General features: G+C 41.7%; 1 long non-coding RNA gene across 1 annotated transcript in view; it reads right to left on the bottom strand.

The window, feature by feature from the left end:
* Positions 1–20,604, bottom strand: part of LOC125937664 (uncharacterized) — a 206,182-nt gene that overhangs the window by 132,709 nt on the left and 52,869 nt on the right. Inside the window, exon 2 of the long non-coding RNA XR_007462458.1 lies at positions 19,404–19,507. This is a non-coding gene — a long non-coding RNA (uncharacterized LOC125937664). The remainder of the gene's footprint in view (positions 1–19,403; positions 19,508–20,604) is intronic.

Raw genomic sequence — 20,604 nt, 5'->3', positions numbered from 1 at the left:
GAGAGAGTCTCACTCTTGGGGGCCCGCATGGGCACGCTAGGAGCCCCTCTTATCACACCCAGTGCCAGCCCCGGCACACATGGTGGACATCCTATAGTCAATTCCACTCCATTTGCATCGGCTGCCGCATCGTGGACCCAGCTGCCTTACGCTGTACCTTGGGCCAGACTCTGTAAAGAGAATAAAGATGAAGGAGACGAATTTGCAATCTAACAAGGGATGTGATGCAATCAGCTTAATAACCGGAGACCATGACACGTTCTTGAGCCAAAAGGTCAACAGAATATGGGAACTGCGTAGGGGAGAAAACGTTCCCTGGGGTTTGGCATGACTTCTTGCAGGATAACACCGTTGGGAGAAACCCTGGGAGAGGACTAAGAATCTGACAGGGGAAGGCTGGAAGTTGAGAGATCCCCAGACGGAAAGGCAGGGCATGAAAAGACAGGGTGTAAGGCAACATTATGCACAAAGTCTGAAGGAAAAGGTTGAAAAGGCATTTTGTTCTTAGCCTATGCAAGTCTGTGTGTCATCAAAGCCAAGTCAGCTCTTCAAAGCTGACATTTTTTTCTGTCATTTTCTTTCTAATTAGTACAGGAGCTAAGCTCTCCAACCTTCATTTTACTCGTACGCCTGCGTTAATGACAGGCTAGGCTATTAGCTGATAAAAAAAAAAGGCGATTCTCTTCCACACAGGCCATTTAAACTGTGCTCGGGGTTAATTCCTTCATCATACGCTAAAGAAGAGTTTCCTCATCCACACCTAATGAGACTCTGCAAAGAAAGGTAACAGGCATCAGCACGCAGGCCAGGGGATTAAATGCACTAATTAAAATGCAATGCTGCCCAAGCCGCCCAGTTTCCAAAGATCAGCAATGCCAAGAAGTCAATGAGGCTACAAGTTCAAATTGGCGAAGAGAGTGAGAAGCGGGGATCCCAGGCGGGAGGCCCCGCAGAACAGCTCCAACCAGCCAGGCGCTTCGCGCTCGGAGACGTGACACGCTTTCTCAGGGCCGCACGTAACTCATAATAACATGATTTTATTCTTAGAAGCAATTTCCATTACCGGCCCTGTTTATTATCACATTATTTTCTCAATAGCAGCAATAAACACACTAAACTCTCCCTGTTTGCTCGCACGTTTACTACTGCTCCTAGTCATCAAGAAAGGGGAAGCTTTGAAGAATGCGCCCATCATGAAGGGCACCCCTGGGTTGCTGGCGCTCGCCACCAGCCTTGGAACCCCACCTCTGTGACCTGGGAGGTGGCCAGAGGCCTGACGCTTGCACAAGGGCCTGGGGCAAACTGGGAAGGAACCGGGCAGGCGTGCCCAAACTGAGCAAGTCCAAGGCTGACCACCAAAGAATCTGATTCAGTCTCTCCATGTGTGCTTTCAAACACACAGAAAAGACGTGAATAAACACCAAAGCAAATGTTTGGGCACCTTGAAGAATGTTTTTTTTCCAAGTGTAGGTCGTGGCCCTTCAGCGCATCATGAAACACAAGAAAGTAGAATGTACAGCAATAGAGTATTCGTTGAGACGACAACAACAACAACAACAACAACAAAACCTTTTGGTTTCGTGTGTCTATGCAGATATAAGGATGCATATGTGGGCGCATACTTTGAACCATGATGATCTCTCACCATGGTTGATACAAAAAACGTTTGATGAACACAACAGATGCTTCAAGCCTTCAAAGAAAATGGCAGAGTCCTGAACAAGAACAGTTAGCTTTAGAGCTGGGTCTGAATCCTGACCCACTTAGTAGTTGTGTGACTTTGGGCTTATCACTTCTTTTCTTTTTTAACATTCATTCGCTTTTTGATAGAGGGAGACAGAGTGTGAGTGGGGGAGGGGCAGAGAGAGAGGGAGACACAGACTCTGAAGCAGGCTCCAGGCTCTGAATTCACAGCACAGAGACCAACGTGGGGCTCGAGCTCGTGAACCGCGAGATCATGACCTGAGCCGAAGTCGGATGCTCAACCGACTGAGCCACCCAGGCGCCCCTGGGCTTATCACTTCTAACTACAGTTCTACTGTATGCCAATAAGAACAAAACACCCGCTTCATCAGGGTTACTGAGGGAACATAGTGGCTGATGTGCACGGTGGAGAGAGCGATGGGGCTGAAACCAGACCTCTGGGTCGTCTGCTCAGCTCTGTGATTCAACAACCATGACTGAGCAGGGCATGTCCCCTCTCCTGGCTTCCTCTCATCCTCTGTCAGGTATGCGTATGACATCTACATCACAGGTCCGCTGTGGGCAATGATGAGATTTTAAAAATGTGAATGTGCTCTGTGAATGGAAAGTGCTATAAAAGGTGGGGGCTTGTTGTTTCTATTCTTTATCTCATGCTGTGCCTGGTGGACACTGGCAGTCCTATCCCAGAAGCTGCTGGCCAAGGCCCCAGCCTGCATGTTGCTCGGGCCCCTACAGTGGGAGCACGACCTGAGTGGCAGAGCCTCAGACAGAAAACCAGAATCTGGAAAACTCCGTCAGCTTTGCTCTCTTCTGAAAAGACTTCAAGGAGTTTGGACATGCTCAGTGTACTTCTGTTGACCAGGGAAAAGGCTTTTCCAGAGGAGACAGAGTGGAAGGTAGGCAGAGACAGCCTGTGGGAGACTCCATTTTAAATGCATCCGATTATCCGATCACAAACTATTCTCTCTGCTGACTGAAGCCTTTTGAAAACGTTCCAGTCCGCTTTCAACTTGGCCGTTCCCAAGCCTTGCTGAGTACCAAAGTCACCTACGCAACTATTTAAAAATAAAGATTCCCAGGCTGCTCATGGACACTTTGCATCACTTGGCCTAGTGTGGCACTTAGTGAGGTGACCTTTCTTAAAAGCTCCTCAGGTGACTGTGATAACACACCCAATTTCTGAGTCTTCCCAGGGGAAGGGAGACAATGTCATCATCCCGAGTCTTGCATTCATTCTCTAAAAGGACCCAGAACATTTCCTAGCAAGGTGGTTCTCAAATTTCAATATGCTTAAGAATGGTCTCAGGGGATTGTCACCAGCAGGATCCTGGGCCCCAGTCACAGAGATTCTGGCTCAGGTAGGGCCGAGGAGCAGGGCTGATAAATACCCCAGGTGCTTCTGAAGCAGATGGCATTGAAAGCAGCCATTTGAAAACTACTGCAAATGACTGAGAAATCACTTCACTTCCCTGAGCCTGCTTCCTCGGCTCCAATTTGGAACAACCCTAATCCCTGTATGTCCCCCTCACAGGACTGCCATGGGGGCCGGATGAGAATGGTAATGTGTAAGGGCTGTGCAAAAGGTAATGTGCAAAAGGGCTGTGAAGCAGGCTCATTCCATTAACCAGATAGCTGTGTAAGGGCAGAAAGGTCCGCAGGGGCAAAAACCCACCCATTTCCAGTCGATCCCAAACCATATCCTTAAGAGACAAAAGATCACAATTCCCTTGAAAACCAAACAAGGTAACAGAAAGACCAAGCCAAGGGTTTTCAGTTTCTCACTCATTCAGCTGCCCCATTCTTACTGAATTCATCCTGATTTCTTTCAGCTACAGACCTAGTGGCAGTGCTTATTTTCAAGGACAAGATAAGCTAGTGTATTTAAAGCCCACATGAAGGACTGAATGAATTAAAAACTCTTCACATGTGTGTGCTGTTCCTGGTAGATACATAAGGACTCAATCATTAGAGACCATGATCTAGATAACACCGGTTCCCAGCAAAGTCCTGGACTCAGACTGTCAGAGATGGAAGTCACCTAAATTCTTTTATATAAGAAAACTGAGACCCAGAGAAGGTCACACCATCACGGGTTATAAAATCCACCCCATTTGACTCCCATATCACTGGACTTTTCCCTCCAGCAAGCCTTGATAGTAAACATTTATATGATATCCACCATATTTTTCAAGCATGCACTTGGGATTCAAGGATGAACGGGATATGATCCTTGTCTTAAAGGACCTTTCAGTCTAAGCAGAGAGGTAAGGAAAAGAAATCTAATAGTAAATGATGAGGGATCATAAGGCAAGTTGAGAGCCAAGCACAAACTAGCACATCCCCTCCCCAGGTGGGACATGTGTGACATTCCTCAGTCACTCCTGGCTACCCCAGGACAAAGGAAAGGACCGAAAACAAATGGTTAAACTGATAGTCTCCATCAGTTTACAAGTATCTTAGTAATATTACAAGAAAAGGGCAATCTTATCAATAGCCTAATCTCCAGAACTCCCTACTGTCTTAATGTTAATGCTTTTCTAGAGGGAAAAACAACCTTAGCTTGACAATGCCTAGGCCTCCAGTAATCTGTGAGTCTTCCTTAGTATATGGAAATCCCTTTAAGGAACTTCCTCTTGACTTTATCTCTCCCAACTCCACAGTATATAACCAATCACTCTTCACAACCCTGGTGCAGCTCTTTCTGCCAATGGGTCCTGTCCCCCTTTAATACAATCATCTTTTTTGCACCAAAGACATCATCAAGAATTCTTTCTTGGCCGTTGGCTCTGAACCCCTGCCACCACTCTAAAACCCCATCAGTAACAATTCCAGGAAACTCCCACAACTTACAAATAAGAGCAGAAAGAAAAAGTGCTAGTGATGCATGGTGGGCCAGGCAAGCCAACGTTGGCTGGACTTTGAAGTGTATGGCTGGGTAAGTACCGGGGAGCCATGTTAGCCATGCAAAAACAAACCAAGGGCTGCTTGGGTGGGCAACGAGAAAACAGAGGTCCCTCGAGATCAGACCACACAAAGGGAGAAATGGTGGCAGAGATGCCAGCTGGGTTAGATTAAGATGAGCCTTACATGCCGGGTTGAGGAATTTAGACTGCATGGGAGCAACTGAAGGATTTTGAGCAAGGAAGCAACCCAATATTATAGAATCACGAAATCAGCAGCACTTAGCAAATTTCACAGTGTATTGAATCACCTGAGATTCTTGCAAACTCTGATTCAGCAGGTCTGGAGAGGGACCCAAAATCCCGGCATTTCTAACAAAACCCCCGCATTATAGGATGCTACTGGTCAGGAGACCACACTTTGAGTGGCAAGATAAGTGCTTATTACAGCCCAGTGGGTTTCAACTCTGGCTATATGTCAGCATCACCTAGACAACTTTACAAAGACTGCTAATAAGTGTGCCCTAGACTGAAAACCAATAAAATCAAAATAGTTGGCAGGGGTGGGGAGGAGATAGAGACATTAATAATTTTAAGTGCCCTGCTGTGACTGCAATGTGCAACCAAAGCTGAGGTCCTCATTCCAGTGCGACCTCTCCTAACTTTAGAAGGAAGAGAGAGCAAGAAAATGACCTGCATGAGATCACTCATTTCATGGAAGGCACTGTAAGAGCCTTCCTCCTCTATCACGTAGCCTTTATGCAATAATCTTTAAAGTTAAAAAAAATCTTATATTCGAATGGAAGGGTACAAATCTTATTTGGGACATTTTTCTGGCAAAGGTTTTGGGTGGTATTCTGTGAGGTTATTCTTAATATTGGCCTTTAATTTTTTTAAGTTTACTTATTGACTTAGAGAGAGAAAGAGAGAGAGCAAGCTAGGGAGGGGCAGAGAGAGGGAGAGAGAGAATCCCAAGAAGGCTCCACATTGCCAGCGTGGAGCCCAATGTGGGGCTCCAACTCAGGAACTGTGAGATCATGACCTGACCCAAAAGCTAGAGTCTGATGCTTAACTGACTGAGCCGCCTTGGTGTCCTGGCCTTTAATCTTTTTGATTAGCAGGTGAAGAGAAATCCCTCTGAACTCCCCTTCCCATTATGGCAGCTGCATGATCCCATAACAAAGTGTGTAGGAAGCATTGATGAAAAAAAAAAAAAAAAAAAAAAGACTGGCAATGGGTTGCAACTGTGCTTGGCTAGCTAGAAATTGAATTCTAGAAGTGCAAATAATTTAAAATTTAAAGATTGGGAAAAATAAAAGCAAAAACCCGTGCATTTGACATTTTTCCTCACCCCCCAGAGGCAGACTGCTCTGAGAGATGAATGCTAGCCAGGTCTCTGTGCCCGTTCCTTCTTGTGTAGCTTACTATGCAACTTTGGGCAAGTAACTATACTCTTGAGCCTCACTTTTCTCATCCGTGAAATAAAGGGGGTGGAATCAGATGATCCTGAGTCCTTCTCCTCTGAACTGCTATAGTTCTAAGCAAAATAGAACTCAGTGGAAGAGAAAAAGGGACAACAACTTAAAAAAAAAATCCAGCAGAGTAATGAACTAAAAAAGTGAGGAGTTTAAGGAAGAGAACATTCAACTCTGACAGACAGACATTACTAGTTGCTCTTCCAGTATCCAAGTTCCTTATCTTCCTTCTGATCATAACTCCAGTTATATTTGAGGAGGGTAATGGGACAAGATAAGAAACAAACAAACAAAAAAAACCCCTGCATTTCTCAGACTCTCTTGCAGCTAAGATTGACCATGTGCCAAAATTCTGGCCAGTGAGACATAAGCAGAAGTGGGCTGATAATTTCTCGTAAATTTTGCTTTCCTAATTCAACTGCTATCTCTTTCTCCTTTTTGTTCCTTAGCTCTTCTTCCTGCACAAGATGTATTTCTAGATTTCCAATCCATGGTATCCGCAAATGATTTCAAGGAGTTATCTACTCGGGTATGTAAACAGTAGTAAACATACATCTAAAATGTTGCTAGCAAGATCATCTCTCAAAATCACCAATTCACCAAGAATCACTAGCTCAGTGATTCATCCAAGGACCAATTTGTTGAATTGTTGAATCGCTTAAAAAAATTAAAAAAAGATAAACAAGTTTCCTTTAACCCAATTATAAAATTACAATGGTTCTAGTTTCTCAGAGGACAGCTAATGTTAAGTATACTTTGGTTTCTAATTTTTTATATGGTGAATTTCACCTCTCGGGCAGGTCACAAATGTTAAATATTTCATAAAGAATAGGAAAGGTTTCCTTCACCTAGTGGATTTTCAATCCAGGTTACTGCCTTTTCTACCCAGTTGATTTCCTGAATTAGTCACGTGAGTGAAAGAAAAGGGGTGGTGCCATTTCAATAGTGTGCCAAGATTGGCAATATTCTACTCCTTTATCTCTAGATATCACACACGCACCAAATCAGGACACATACACACATCTTAAACATGTACACTCAAGCCCCCATCCACGCAGACCTGACTTCCTTAGGCTGACAAATATATTACGGCACTGTAGACTGTGTGTAAGGAATAGACCATACATTTGCCTACAAAGCACTAAGAACTTAAGAAGAGACTAGGTATCTGAAATTAGAAATACATCTTTATTTTGGTCTGTGCTCTGAAATATATAGATTCTGTCTGCAAGCTTACATCGGGTAATGTAACTCAATTTCTCATCTTTTAATGACACAGAAATTACACAGTACCAATGGAGGCTGTGATGGAGATACACCACTTCTGTATCGCATCTTGATGAGGGTCATTTGAGATGAGAAACACAGTGGCGTTTTACTCTGTATAAACAATGAGTTGCAAAGACTATCCGAGAACAAAGAAAAGCCTCCTGGGCTTGTCTACATGGGCATGGGTGTGTATGTGTCTGAGTGATGAATGCATAGCACCGTGAGCGTGTAAAGCCACTAGTGCAAAACCTTTCCCAAGCTCTAAATTCTGACGTACACACTACAACTCCCTCAGTTTCCCCCTATTCAAGAAATTAAATTCATGAACTAATAGAAGCAGGGAAGGCAGAAGATTGGATTTAAAATGCACTTAGAGAATGAGCCCATGCATTCATTAAAATCCTTGACATTCATGCGATGCATTACAGTGAAATTCAAACTTCACAAAATATAATGCAAAAATTGCATAAAATGTGAGGCTAGACTCCACGAAACACAAATAATTGCTATATATTTTCTAAGTGGTTAATAAAAAAGTGTTTTTTTTTTTTTCTTGTTTGGTTAACTAAGCAGGTGAATGGGTCCTTTAGCAAATTGCTCTGTTGGGCACTTTTGCTAGCCACTGCTATGGAACTGGAGCTGGGCCTGTTGGTCGTTCCATAGTAAACCAGTCAACTACTCCATAAAGTAGTCTGGGTTGGATTGTCAGTGACTTCACCCAGGGCCTCCCTTATCTTGTGATTGCCATTAACAAGTCATTTTAAAGCATCATAGATATTTTTCAATTACAAGGACATTAGTGAGAACAATTCCATTGTTTGATGTATCTGGTGTTTAGGCTTCCAGCTAACTGATACTTATTGTGGTCTAAGCAAGCTTAATAATTCTAAGTCACACTGAAAATCCTTAACTGGAAAGAAAAAAAAAAGTTCTCTCTTTTCATTGCTCAGCTCCTGCGGTGATCTGTGTGCTATCCGCCACTCGTGTCCCACATAACCTACGAGGGAATTGTGATTTCTCTTTAAGAAAGCACAGAATAACAATACAATTTTGTTTCTATCTGTAATTGTATCAAGTACGCACTTTAATGTAGAGTTGTCATCTCTCCTTTATATAAATGTGATTTTTGAAATGCTAGGCACACTTATTTCTGAGAGGCCTTGGAGGCCTTGGAGGCCTTCTGTCTCAGCATACGCTGACACCACGCCCCACTCTGGGTGGGTAGGATGGGAGCACGCATGCGTGCATGTACCTGCGCGGAAACCCAACGGTGACTCACACTCCTTCCGATAGAAGAGTAACATCACAGTTGATACCAATTGAACAAGCCCCTCCTGATGGTCAAAAACAGAGTCCCTCTCACTTCCTCCAGTACTCATTAGCCCCCTCCCTGCTATTTAAGCATCCTATACCCATTTACAAATGGCTATGCCATTGCGTAAATGTAAGGAGGAATTGCAGTCGTCGGCCATTTCATTTATCCTCCAGTGCTTCAACTGCCCCGTGGGATGCCCTGCTTCAAGTCTCACTCTTTTACAGTCCTCAAGGCTTGTCCTTCTACTGAAAATCCTCCGATGAATCCCCACCTCCTACAGGATAAAGGAGGAATCTTTAACATGGCGAACCAAGGTCTGCCTAGGCTGGTCTGGATACCCTGTGATGCACACCTCCGGGTAGCACGTGGACTTGACAGTGTTCCTCACCTGCTCACAGCCCCTCCCTCCCCAGCCTCCCCCACCCCCGTGGTGGAGGGATCCCTCACCCTGATAAAGCCATTCTCAATCCTAGAGGATGCCTCCTCATTCTTCAGTGTTCCTTTAAGCAAATCACCTCCCCGGTGGAACTTTCCAAGGCAGAATCTGGTGCTCTTGACTTCACCCTCAAATTTAAGTATTTATGTTGTGGTTAATAGTGTCTGCACTAGAACCCCAGCTGCATAAACCATAAGAACATATGAACATATACACCTAGTTTCTCTAAGCTTCTAGGTTGTAGTCTTTAAAATGATAAAAATAATACCCAACACACAGTTTGTTGTAAAAATTTAAATAATTTCCACCCTTGAATCCATGTTTTTCTCAGGACAGTACACTGAATCAATCACCAATTCAATAGCATTTAACCAGATTCTAACATATCTGGCTTCTAGATTAAGATACTTAGTTTCTAAAGAATCTTAGATGAGAAATTATTTTCAAGAAGCCATCATACTCTCTCTTGCTAGGCACAAGACTTACCAGTCCCTATCATGGCCACCTTTGCTTTTGGGTTTTGCAGGCTGCACAATACTGGAGACAATCCAGACGCTCCCTTAGAGCTCGTGAGGAAACATCTCCTGCAATTGAGTTTGGCTATGCCCAGGCAGACCTAACTGTAGCCACTGTGGGGCCCTGAAATATATTCAAGCAGCCGGCAGTGTAAGTTTATAGATCCTTGCTAGGGTCTCCTCCTTAGGGAATAGAGGAATATGACCCTTAGATGTGCTAAGTCTTTAGGGGTTTCTGAAACATCCATCAAGAACCCTGGTTAAGTCCAGATACAAACTCAGCTCCTATAATTAGCCCACACAAAGGCTCTGTTGTATGTGGTGTCTTTTTATTCCGGTTTCTTTGTTAAATTATGCTTTACCCACTATTGGCACACAGTGTGCTATAAATGCTGACCATTAATATTATAGCCCAGAAAATCCTTGAAAGCAAAAATGGTATCTTTTTTTCATCTTTTTATTTTGATGCAGTACTTAAAACACAATACCCAGAAAGACCTCAATTAATACTATTTGAGTTAACAAATTATGGTTATAATGGGTAATTGTAATTTATAATACACTGATATTTGGTATATTCACCGCCTAATTATCTTAAAAATGATGCTGTTACACAATTTGCCATCTTTCACTGAGGACCCTGAGACTCAGGGAAGGACTAGGGGTCAAAGCTACGGAATTAAGGGCATGGCCAAGATTCATACGCACATGCTATTGTATTTGTTGTTGTTATTGTTCTTGCTTTGAGTTCAAACTTGATAGTCTTTTCAGTACACAATGATGTATTAATTAGCTGAATTTGACCTGGCCATGTTATTCAGATACATATGCCACCCAACAAATGGTTTCTGATATTTTTCTTCTCAACTGGAGCTTTTCGCCAACCTCAGAAAATGCCCCATAACCGTGTTTCAGAGTTATAACTAACCCATAAGCTAGCTGTACTGGAATGAAAGGGAAAGGAAACACAGAAGTCATTATCTGCAAAAAGGAACAGTCTGAAATCACTTCTATCAAGTACGAGGCCAGTAATCTCCACTGAATTTCTGAAGGAACATATGTAATTGGATAGATAGTTTCCAAGAACATTCAAAGTTATAACACTCCCAGCATTTAATATATAGGAGTATGTTATTCTTTCAGTAAATCCTGACTATATTAAAGTTTCAGATGACGAATGGATACAATGAAAACATCTCTGAATGCCCCTTGTCATTTTTACTACTTATCCACTCAAAGAGAAGTTCCAGTCAAGTTATTATTTTGCAGTTAAAATATCCTCAGATAGTAAAGGTTCCAAAACCCATGCCTCATTCTCAAGAACATTCCCATAATTTAGACACAAGCTTTTTATTAAATATATAAAGGTGCAAAATTTATAAATCTCATAAAAATCCTTCCCATTTCTGCTCCCTGTGTGTCTGGCTTGCTATAGTTTTGTTCATACTACACAATCATTAATGCTGTTTTACATAACGGAGCCTTGTAGAAAGCAACATGGATAATTTAAATATCTTTAAAGCCTTATTTTTAAAGGGAGAAATGCATCCTTTCATGTATCTAACCAGTGACCTTCTATGAAGTAAAACAAGGGCACTCAGTTCCCTTTGCTTTTCCATGTGGCTCAGAAGGAAAGTGAGCAAGATGATTGCACAGAATGAAAAGTGGGGATTGTAGGACTTTTCTTCAGGTAATGACATTTTTTCTTCCCATTAGCATCTTAACAGCATATGGATTAGAGATAATTGAGATGCACAGCTGTAAGGTCAAGTCAAAACTGCCAATAAAGGGACAGACAGCTTGATGAGATATTATGTGACTGTCCTCAGAAGTGGATGGGAAAGATGGTAACCCCTCAAATATCTCTCCACCAAGACATACTCCAAGAGCCTTAAATGAGTCTTCCTTTGCTCTTTTGGAGGGAGAGTTGCTAGTGCTATATAGGTCCCAGATAATCCATTGCATGAGACAAAGTATGCGAAACTACTGAGTTATTTTATGAGGGTTATTTATTTATTTATTCATTCATTCATTCATTGTAAATTTTAACCTCAGGTGCGAGCATGGTAAATATTCTTTGTAAATTACAAACTGTTATGTGAATTAAGATGAAATTATGATCATAATGGGAAGTGCTTCTACTCCCCATTGTTTCCCAAGGGCTTGCTACACAGAGAGGGAATCTACCTTTATGCCTCTCCCATCCCCTCATAAGTCACAGGTGAGGAGGGACAGTAGCCCACAGGGAGAATTTGGTCTGGCCCAAGAAAAAGCAGAAACTATACACTGAAAGCATGTTCCTGGTCTTTGTGGAGCTAACTGGGAATGCTTGGAGATAAAAGACAGCTCTTTGGAATCAGACTCTGATGAGCCCCATTTCGTAAGTTTGAGTGGGTCCCTTGGCATGGACGAGATGTATGACAGGAAAAGGGAGAAGGTAAGAAGGGGAAGGAAAATTGCTCAGTAATGGAAAACATCATCCCCCTTAGGACCAGGAAAAAATCACCATTCCCTTAGGGAAAAGTTTCTCTTGTATTATTTTAGGGTGTACTGCCTCTGAGAATTATTGTCTGTCCTGGGAGTAATGCGTGCACTGTGTGGGTAGGAATGGGTGTTCAACCCAAGGTTTATCCCCAAAGGCCCAGAAGAGCCCAAGAAGAATGTATGTATTTTTTAAGTTTATTTATTTTGAGAGAGAGAGAAAGAGAGAGATGGAGGGAGAGAGAGAATGAGCAGGGGAGGTGCAGAGAGAGGGAGAGAGAGAGAGAGAGAAAGAGAGAGAGAATCTCAAGCAGGCTCTGTGCTGTCTGCACAGAGACCAATGTGGGGCTTGAACTCAAGAACCATGAGATCGTGACCTGAGCTGAAACCAAGAGTCAGATGCTTAACCGACTGAGCTACCCAGGCACCCCAGGGGTGTGTATGTTTATTTCATAGTGGAGGAGAGATGTGAGAAGTGGCCAGCCTTGAACTTTTTTACAGAAGTCCCATATGCAGTCGGTCGTGAGCGAGTAAGCAACTCGGGCTTTGGGAACTGTGAACTCTTCTGTATAATTGTGGCTGCTATTTGCTGAAATGGCAGGAGGAGGATGGTTCTAGAGTGAGACTGGTCTCTGGAAGTAGATATGGGGGTATCCTAGGGGGAGACTGAAACCGACACTTTGTGGGATTACAAGTGGATCGCTCTCTGAGATATAGCTTATTTTCATACTGGTTACTGAAAACAATCTATTTATATCTAACATTCAGAGTCTTACTCCCAATGCTATAATTCCTTTCAGTTATCCCTAAACCTTCAGGAAAAAAAAAAGTCTTAGGCAACACAACACAATTGTATTAGTAGAATTATACAAAATTAAGGGCCCAGGAATTAAGAAAGGTGGTCTTCTACACCAAACACCTCTGATGAGGCCAGTAGCAACATCTACTGGAAAACAATGGCCCAGAGTTCCAGGTTGTGAGCGGTAGAAAGTAAGCATAGGTCCAAAGCGACAAGAGCAAGGAAGGCCTTAGATTTCTACAAAGTAGCTGCCTCATGGATAATTCCTGAATGCATATTAGGGAAAACCCCTTTTTCCACAAATATTCTAGTGGAAGTTTTCCCCTGTTTACATTATTACCACTTATTATAATTCTAATTAGCATCAAACTATTCCATAAATATTTATGGAATTGAATACATGGAATAATGTATTCACTCTACAAATATTTATGGAATGCTCTCAGCATACATAATGCTTTCCCCAAAACATGTACATAGATCCTCACATCTGTGCAACTCATACATACGTGTTCCCATGCCCACCCACACAGAAGTATGTCTGGACACACTCGTGCATACACACATGTATACTCAGTCACCCAATGCACACAAATATACGTATGGAATATAAAGAAAGACACACCATCCCACGTTCTTGGAAGTTGGGACATCAGCTACAGTGTTGATGATCTAAGACCCCAGACACCTGCTCAGGCAACACTGGAAGAAGCAGAACCTCCTGGCTTCCTCAATGCCAGCTTCTCCCAGTTCTCTGCTCTGGCTGCATGAATCCTGGCAGAGCAACAGCCCTACTCGCTCCCCTGGACTGATAGCCCTGGGCCCCAGGAGGAGGTTGTAATTCAGAACCCTTGACTCTGAATAGGCAGAAACCATTTTTCAGAGAGCTGGGTCCTAGGGAAAAGATTGCTAGGTTGGTTCCCGTCCCAGTGAGATCTCCATCACTTCCTCTGCCTTATGCTGTAACCACATTGCTTATTCCTTGGCTGGCTGTTGGGGCACATGCAGGAGTGCATATCTCAGAGAGTTAAAGCACAGCAAGAACCAAAAGGAGAGAAAATGGCAAGTAAGAGAAAAGGAAATAAAAAAGAAAAAAACTACAGGCAGGTAAAGAGTGAAAGGAAGATGTAAATAGTAGATGAACAATAAGCCCAACCCTCAAGACATGATGGAACAGAGACGGGGGTAAAAATACTGAACAAATAAATTCCAAAGATTTGGCGTCTAACAGGTAAATGTTGAGAAAGCAATAGGAGTGTTCTTGTGCTGGAAATCTGATGTGTCTTGTCAAGGTGGGGGGACTCCTTGAAAACCCCAATGAGCAGACCCACCTAAATAGAGTAAGAAGTATTTAAAACTTTACTTAAAAACACAATTTTAAAGAGCATTTAAAAGAAATTAAACTATGCACGTGTAGTCAATAGGTTCCATGTTTCCTATGAACGTTTATTGAACATCTAGGAAGCCACACTGAGTATTGGTCTGAAATCTTCTGTTTTCCTTTGCGTTTGAGGTTTACACAAGCCCAGTACCTACATGGACTTGTACACGGGAGAACTTGGTAAATGAGGAACCAGAACAATCAACCAGAAATAGAATGGACAGTGTTTCTAAAAGGACGGAACAAATGACAACATCAGGCTTTCTCTTGCAATGTGCAAAAATGAATAAATTACATTTCCACATCCTCTCCCCCCCTTTTTTTGTATTTTTTCTATTTGAGGGAACAGCAACATTTTATCTAAGACATTTTTATGGGTGCAGGCTAATTGTTTCTAGCTCAGCTTCCCTATATTTGGAGACTTTTCATTATGACAAAATCATTCTTTATTTCTCTGACTCATCCTTCTTTGGTACAATGAAAATATTGGTGATTACACTGAGGTTATGAACATGATCAATGACTTTATAAATATGAGTGCGATAAAGCAAAGTGTTTCATTACCTTTAAAAAGTCCATATTCATTAATATGTAATAAGCAAATAAAACTTATCTGAATTTAATATTTTAAGGAATAAAAATGAGCCTTTTTGCATTAGTTATCAATGTGACTTAGCTTAAGAATTTTTATTTAACCTCTTTAGAAACTTTTAAAAGACACTAAGTCCATTACGTAAGATAGTTGGGTCCTAACAATTGGACTCGTCAATATAGCTAAGTAACAACTAGTCATGAAGTTCAGAAAATGTTAGAGGCCGCGTAACAATTTATCAATATTTCTCATATTAAAGGGAAAATATCCCCAGAATGTATTCCCTACTTTTTAATACAAAATATTATAATTCAAAAAATTATTAAGCATGGTGTCATAGACGCCAAGTGAAAAAGATATTCCACAATTTTCAGAATCAAAAAGATAGAGAGTGCAAATATAATAATTTCTAAAAAAAAAAAAAAAAAAACAACTCTCCAGGATCTGGAAAATAGATCACTAGTATCTCCTCTGTGAGGCATTTCAAAGGAATGAAGACAGCAAGACCTAGGTTACAGAAAGTTGAGGAATTCTCCAGAAACGATGAGTCCAAAAAGATAATTACAAGTGTCAACAAGGAGACACTTCTGTGCTCCTTCTGTATCAAGATAAACATGTCCTGCCCTGTGTACTCTGTGCCTGTGTTGGGGGTAGTTACCGTATCCGGCCTTAGGTGTACATGTGTGTATTCACACGAGTATCCACCACTAGAGTATCTTTCCTTGAGGGTAAGAAGTTTGCTAATATTCAACTTTATATCATCCCAAAGCCTAGTGAGATACCCTTCTAACAGTATATGCCTAGGTTTACTTCAGTGCAAAGTTCTGTTTCGGCTCTTCCCTCTTTAAGTAATCTCACATAGATTGGGGGCCCAGTTACAGAGCTGACAGATGGCATTGCCTATTATCACCAGACATCACAGAACTTGGAATGCCAGAGAGAATTACCTTCACGTGATCAATGGACTGAGTCAATGCCTTCATGGGTAAAATTTTGACAGTTGCTTAACTGACATATCCCCGTCGCCATCCCCATCTTCAAATCCACACTTCAATAGTAGCCCTACTCTGAGCTCCCAGGAGTCTTGGTTTATTACCCTAGAGGAAAATAACCCTTGAATGAGAGAATGTCAATTCTGGCGGGGATCTAGAGATACCTCTAATCTCTTGGTTCTCAGACTTCATTTTGGAGGAATTCAGAGATAACAGAGATAATCTGCCTCTAAAGTCAAATGAGATAACCGGAAGGGAGTTTCTACTAAGAGTCAAGCAATGAATGAGATACCCCACAAACATTATCACATCATATAATATTAAAAAACCCATGAAGTCTTTCCCTAGTCTTCGCAGAAGAAAAAAAAAGTTACTGAATAGAATTTCTCAATTACAACACTTCTTTGAACAAATTTTCAAATTTTAGCTCTATTGCTTGTCTGCTGGCAGGCAATACAAAAAAAAAAAAAAAAGCTGATTAATATCACACCTGATATCAAGTGTCTTTACTCAGCCTGGCAGGCTCACTTTTACTTTCTATGTGGTAGGTAGACCTAGATTATTTTTCTCCCACTTATATGTAATTTCTTAAAATTATTTTATGTGGTATCCCACTTGAGATTCAGAAATATGAATAAATATAGAATACTTTCTACTAGAAAAATCTTTCCTGTTAGTACAGAGGAATTATAATCATTTCAGTGCATTTCAGTGCAATTTCATTGCACCAAAACTTCCTGTTTCCCTCTAACCAGGTTCAAGAACACTGCTGTGCTCCACGCCCATCATTTCATTTATAGATGAAGTGAGTGATGCTTACAGAGAGGAAGGGATTTACCCTAAGTCACACAGTAATTTAGCATCAGAGACAAGAGGAGAACACAACGAGTTAATCCTCTTGAAGCCAAGGTCAGTCTTCCTCACTCCTGTAGCACAGAAATAGTTCATCCATGCTAATGACCTAGAACTGGGTTTTCTTAGTTATTTTAAGACTAAAAATCTATCCAAATGTGAATTTTGAAAAAGCTACCAAAAGGGAGAGGTACTTGAATAGAACAATTTCTTTCAAGTAACACACTTAGGTTCACAAGGGAAAAAATGTATTCAAGGGGCAGAAAATTCCCGTTAGTACCTAGAAGCAGTGTATACAGGATAAGTCCATGGCCTTTGCTGTCACTGCTGTTCTGTGAATATGCAGATCGAGATCTAAAACCATTATCACCCCCTGGTAGGCTAGAGTGCTCAGTCCAGTGAGACACCCATTACGGGTAGCAGGTATACACAGCTGGGATCAGGAGTCAGGAAGTAGAGTATTGAGCCACTTCAGTATAAAGGCCAAGATTCATGACTTTTCCCATTCATATAAGTCCCTTATACTGGGGCACCTGGCAAGTCACCACGTATTACTGAGAGCAAACATGTGCATGAGCTAAAACATCTAGAGGGAAATAGAAATAATTGCAAACAATCCTTGAACAGATCCCAGCTGCATTTTCCAGGTGTGCAAACCTGGGCAAGTTACTTGAACTCTGTGAACTTGAATTCTTTGCAACCTGGAGGATCTGAGCATGAAAGGAGATCACACGTGTAAAGCTTCAGTACATGGCAGGTGCTCAGCGATTCTTGGTCTCTACTCCTCGCCTCCACTCGAAAGTCCTGGGTCCCACCTGAGTGCCTAATCCCCTCTCTCTTGTTCTGATGCTGCTACTCTGGGGAAGTCCCATTCTCTAAGCGACACCATTCCTTCCTCTGAGGATGCCTACCTTGGGCAGCACACAAACCTCCCTTCATACATACAAATTCCCTTCCTGGCTGTCAGGCCATAGGTGCAATGCGTAACAATACACAGAAAGTGAAGGCTGACTCAGCACATCTCAAGCACTCCTTTCTGGGTGCAAAAGCTAGAACAAAAATGTCTGTTGCAACTGTCTTTATTTTTCAAAACCCAGCAAGCTCCCCTTCTGAAGCCAGCTGGAAAAGCTGATGAGAAATCAATGGCATTTGATTGTAAACCTGTCAAAATGATAGTGACAGCAGTACATTAATGGTGGCTCCCAGTATTGATCCCCCTCCTTCCTTTCTCCATCATCGCACATCACCTTCATACTAATAACAGACTCTTTTTTCTAAATTAATCTCCAGACAAGGGAAATCAATAGTATTTACCGTGTGTAAATTTTCCTATCCTGTAGAGCCAACATTTCCCATTGCTTTGAACTTGAAGACTGGTACTATCCGTAGCACACGCTAGGAGAGGGAGCTACTCACTGTCAAAACGTGGCTGATTTTCTTTAGAAGAGGGCTGTACCAATCCAAGAAAATAACCGAGAGAAAAGAAGAAACCCCAGGGGTCCCCATAAATGTTTAAATGATGCAATTATGGTTTTCATGTAAAACGAGATTTTTGAAGAGCCAAAAGATGCCAGTCAACCAAAGTCTAGTATCATTTCCTGACAGAAAAAATAGACATAAATGAACTTATATCCCCCTCAAAAGCCACAGAATTAGGGCAAGTATTAGATCTGGAAGGGGCATGAGAGAATATCTAGTCTTCTGAGTTCTACCTTTGGGATGCGGTTTTAAAAGAAAGAACCATTTTATGCCAATGGTTGCATCCTTTGTAAAACGCAACATTGAATTACTTTTTATTTTAAATAACACTAGAGAATAAAGTGAGATTTTATAACAGAAGTAGAAGTGACATAGTTTTAAAGCATTTGAAAACCATTGATCTAGTTCAACTCTCTCAACCTAATAGTGGAGAAGCTTTTCCTGGCAAAAAAGTGACTCTTTAAGTTCACACTGATGGCAAGTGACAGTTATTTTATGATAATACCAGTAACGGTTATATATACTTGTGGTAATACCAGTAAACATTAAAGCAATAGCTATAATTTATTGAGCATTTACTTCTGTGGCCAGTCTGGGTAGACACTTGACATAAGTATTTCTAATCCTCAGAGCAAATCCACATGGCAGCTACTTTTCCAGTTGCTCTATCCTCCTGCCCATGGAGGATCACTTCTGAACCCCCCAGAGGATGCCTGAAGTCACAGACAGTGTCAAACTCTACACATGCTATGTTCTGTCCTATACATACATGCCTATGGTAATTATTAGGCATCTTACTATTAACAACCACAAATAGATGTTACCAACCACAAACAGTAAAACAGGACAATTATAACAATAGAGTATAGCAACAGTTATGTGAACATGCTCTCTCAAAACATTGCATTGTCCTGTATTTATCCTTCTTCATGTGATAACGTAAGATAATAAAAGGCCTACCTCATGAGAGGAATTGAGGTGAATGACACAGGCATCGTGACATAGAGTTAGGCTACTCTCCATGTTCTGGCAATATGCCAGAAGGAGAATCATTCACTTCTAGACCACAGTTGGCCACAGGCAACTGAAACCATGGATAAAGGGGACTGCTATATAAAGCTGACGAAGCGGAGAAAAGAAGGCTCAGAAATGTTAAAAGATTTATCCAAGATCACACAGACAATGGTCAGGGGATCTGGGACTTAAAACCTACTCTGTTTAGCTCCAGGTCTCCTTTTGTCTTTGAAGAGCCAGGTTGACTCTGCAGATACTTCTAGGAACCACGAATCTTGCACTGTGCTCCAGACAAAGAGTCACCTAAAAATGGTCATATTAGGAAATAAGATACGAATATATACAGAGGTAAGTAATATCATAGGACATAAGTATTTAGTTGCTCAGTGAGTGAAGAATTAGAGTAGGTAGGAGTAGCAGGAAAGGTTTTAGGAAAGACTGGAGAGTTTAGGACAGAAACAAAGAAGGGGAGAATATTTTAGATAGAAGTGGTTAATCCAAACCACAGAAATAGGAACAATGAGATATTGTGGGGGATTGTAAGGTAGTTCTGGAACCATCAGATGTATATAACACAACCAAAAGAAATGCCATGGAAGAAGAGGATGCAGGTGCGTTGTACAGAAGTTGTGATGCAGGGGAAGGGTGGGGACCATGGGATGAATAGATAAGAGAAGAGGCAGGGAGGTGCCCCCAAGAGGTCATTTCAGTGGCCTCAATATCATTCCACAAGAACCTGGGCTCCAGGGGCTAAAAAAGAAGGACAAATGTGAAAGACACTGTGAAAGAAAACTGGGACAAAAGTAGGATACATCAGAGTCTGGAGGACAAAGGAAAGGCACGTTGCAAACACTTCACGTTGGTGTTCATGGAATGAGGATTACTGTAAAGACATCAGAAAAGTAATAGTAATGTTATATAGCAGATGGGACCCTCTACTTTGTATAGTGGTTTTCTAGTAACACATTTCTTTTATACACCTCTCTTGGAATGTTTCTAAAAGATTAGCAAATTAGATGTTACTCTCATCCTTCTAAAATGAGCACTCAGGAGCCCAAAGAATTTAAGTGACTTGCCCTAGGCTATTTGATTTTTTGATTTGAATTCTCATAGAGAGTTCAAGTAATAAATGCAGTGAAGCATAAAGTATATGGTAACAGTGAAATGCCAACATCCAAGACTGAACATAGAACAAGAGGCAGTGGGCATCGTCTGCCCGGAGGAGCTGATGCCTGCACAGGATCACACATCTTGTCTTGAGAATTAACATTCTGGTCCTTGGCATCATATCTACCTCCCCTGGACCTGTCTCCCTGCTTCAGCCCAGGGCCCTTTAGCCCCCTCTCAATGTAGCAAACAGCCTGCTGAAATACATCAGCTCACATCAGTCCTTTTTGCTC

Source organism: Panthera uncia (genome assembly GCF_023721935.1).
Source record: "Panthera uncia isolate 11264 chromosome A3 unlocalized genomic scaffold, Puncia_PCG_1.0 HiC_scaffold_12, whole genome shotgun sequence".
Classification (NCBI taxonomy): Eukaryota; Metazoa; Chordata; class Mammalia; order Carnivora; family Felidae; genus Panthera; species Panthera uncia.
The sequence above is the reverse complement of the archived record's forward strand: the minus strand, read 5'-3'. Positions and strand labels throughout refer to the sequence as shown.